Here is a 3183-nt window from a genome sequence, read left to right on the forward strand (position 1 = left end):
TCAGGTACTTGGGGGTCCTGAAAACAAGGAACAATCACTGCTCAAGGTGTGTTGAGACACCTGGCCACAGAGAGGCTTTGACTTGCAGTGAGCTAAGAAGGCAAAGTGTATTGGCAACCCTGAGTAACTGCCTGTGGTAATTTTTCCAAATAAAACAACTAGGCTTTGCTGGCAGAGAGATCAGATATCAGAAGCTCCTTACAGGCAGGTGAACTTTGAGAATGAACAAATCAGAGAACATGAAAAATCACAGCCCAATAGTTCTGGGACTCCCAGCCACAATATCCACATAGAATCTGCCATCAGAGGGAGACTTAGCAAGGGAGAGGATCAGATGGAGCAATCTGAGGGTTCCTGGCAGGAAAACAGCAAAAAATGCCCAGAGGTCAGCAGCCTTGCTTAATAGTGCCACAGCAGCTCCATTGAATAAGGTCAATTTGAAAAACATAGCAACCAGTCCCCACTAACTAAGAACTCAAGTTAGAGTGGCTGCTTTATTGCAAACAAGAACAAGCAGCTTCAAACTGAGCAGCTCAGTATTTACAAGATTGCAGCCTGATTGTTCCTGGTCTCAGAATCACAGTTTCTCTGTGGGAGACATCCAGACACAGAGAAGGTGAGGTTTTGATGAAGACAATCTAAAAAGCAGAGGTCAGTGGCCCCACCCTTTCAAACTACTGCAACCTACTCACAGAATGAGTGATCTCACATGATCTGATCTCTCAGCACTTCAACAGGAAGTCTTACCCCACTATCTAATGAGGCCTCCAAGGCCCAAAACAACTGAGGTCAAAGCATTTTAAGAAAATTGGCCTGGAAGCATTTCCGGTAGTTGCAGTCAAAGTCCAAGGTGCTGAAGGGAACTATGACCAACAATGAGAGAACTTTGATTGCCAAAGAGCCAGATGGGGTCCCAGCAGAGTCTGGTGGGGGAGATCATCAAGCAATTTGAGCACAAGGGAGTCTGCCTTGTGGCTCTCAAATGTGTGCAGGCTTGTAAAGACCTTCTCAAGGAACACTACATTGACCTGAAGGACCATCTGTTCTTCACTGGCCTGGCAAAAAACGTGCACTCAGGGCCAGTGGTTGCCATGGTCTGGGAGGGACTGAATGTTGTAAAGACAGACTGACTGATGCTGAGGGAGATCATTCCTGTGGATTCCAAGCCTGGGACCATCCATGGGAACTTTTGTATCCTAGTTGGCAGGAACATCATTTGTGGAAACGATTCTCTGGAGAGTGCAGAAAAGATCACCTTGTGGTTTCAACCTGAGGAGCTGGTGGATTACAAAATCTGTGTGCAGGCTTGGATCTATGAATGACAGGAGGGCAGGCCACCATGCTATTCCCATCCACTTACTTCTATTCCCATGGGCAAGGGACCAGACTGTAGCAAATTTGGTTATTGCTGGAACTATTGTACAACCTGGAGGGAAATTCTGCCTGTTTTGCAAGTGTGAAGCCCTCAGTTCAAATCCCAGTCCCACCAAAAAAACAAAAAAAAAAGATGATTAGAGGAAAACTCTTGGAACTGGGAGTGCTCTCTGTACAGTGTTATGTGCTAATGCTTCATCCAAACAAAAGAAAAAGGAAAAGAAAATTGGCCTAGAGAGTATCAACTGCCTGGTCTCTGAGACCCCTGACACATCGTGAGCTAGAGATGAAACTCTGCCCTTTGTAGCTGCTCCCAGAACAACCAGGACAAGAAAAACTGATGTGGACAAATGCACTTCTCTCCAACAAGAAATATGAGTGGGGTTTTTTTTGTTTATTTGTTTTGGTTTTTGTTTTCTTTCTTTTTTTTTTTGTCTTTCTGTTGTTGCTGTTTCTCTTTTTTTTGTTGTTGTTTCTTTGTTTTTCTTTATCCAATTGGTTCACATTTAGCTGTTTCATTTTTCTTTCTTTTTTCTTCTTTCTTTTAACTCGATTGCAAACTGTTAGAATCTTTTTGTTCTACTTCTCATTTTTATCTTCCCTATCTCCCAAACCATTCTCTATTTCTCCTTTATACATTTATAGAGCACTCTTATACTAGTATATCCTATATCTACCTCCCTTCTTTTTATCTTCCCTTTCACATGTCCAGCCACAATAATAGTCAATTTTTAATCTGTATACTTTTCAACCAGTGTCACATTCCCAGGTCACCCCCCCTAGAAATTAGTTTTGCTCCCATACAACCTGGGGAAATAGGTAAGATTTGCAATTGTTCCTTATGCATTCAAATACACGATTTATTGTTGAATTGTTAACCTTATTATGGCGGTAGGTTCTCTGCTCACCCAAGGAAGAAAAAGGAGTCTTAGACCTACAGATGTGCAATTAACAACATAGAAATTTAAATATGAAAAAACAAGACAATGCCTCACCTCTAAACTCCCACTACAGCTCAACATCTGAATCTGAAGATACTGAATGCCCAAAATATCTGAGACAGATCCTCAAAGAGGATCCAAATAAAGACATAAATGAAGTTAGGGAATCAACCCAAGACCTAGACAAAAAAAAGTCACCAACATGGAAGAGAAATTCAAGAAGGAAATGAAAATTATGAAAAATAACCAAGAAGCAATGTTAGAAAGGAAAATTCAATAAATCAAATACAAACCACAGTGGATAGTACTATCTTCAGACAAGATCAAGCTGAAGAAAGAATAACAGAGGACAAGATCAAGGAGTTAGTGCACACAGTCACAACAAAAAAAGTGAATATGCATGACTATAATATATGAGAAATCTGGAACCCAATCAAAAGACCAAACCTAAGAATTCATGGGGTAGAAGGAGCTGAAATACAAATTAAAAGCATAGAGAACATATTCAATGAAATCAAAACAGAAAATCAGTCAAGTCTACATAACAATATAGACACACATGTACAGAAGACATTTCAAACTCCAAATAGACATGACCAGAAAAGAACAACCCTACATCACATCATAACTAAAATACCCAAACTAAAGTGCAAAGAAAGGGTAATGAAAGCTTTAGGGAAAAAAACACCAGCTTCCATACCAAGGAGAACACATAAGAATCACCTCAGACCTCTTACACAAAAGCTAACAGCCAGGAAAGCATGAAGCAATATATAACTCACACCCTGAAAGAGTAATTGCCAACCAAGAATCTTATATTCAGCAAAGCTGTCTTTCAATTTTGAGGGAGAAATAAGGACCTTCCAAG

The 3183-nt window shown here is 40.6% G+C and overlaps 1 pseudogene; it reads left to right on the top strand.

The window, feature by feature from the left end:
• Positions 1–859: 859 nt before the first annotated feature.
• On the top strand, positions 860–1322 carry LOC109674548 (nucleoside diphosphate kinase A pseudogene; annotated as a pseudogene).
• The last annotated feature ends 1861 nt before the right edge of the window (positions 1323–3183 follow it).

This window comes from Castor canadensis, chromosome 15 (assembly GCF_047511655.1).
Source record: "Castor canadensis chromosome 15, mCasCan1.hap1v2, whole genome shotgun sequence".
Lineage (NCBI taxonomy): Eukaryota > Metazoa > Chordata > Mammalia > Rodentia > Castoridae > Castor > Castor canadensis.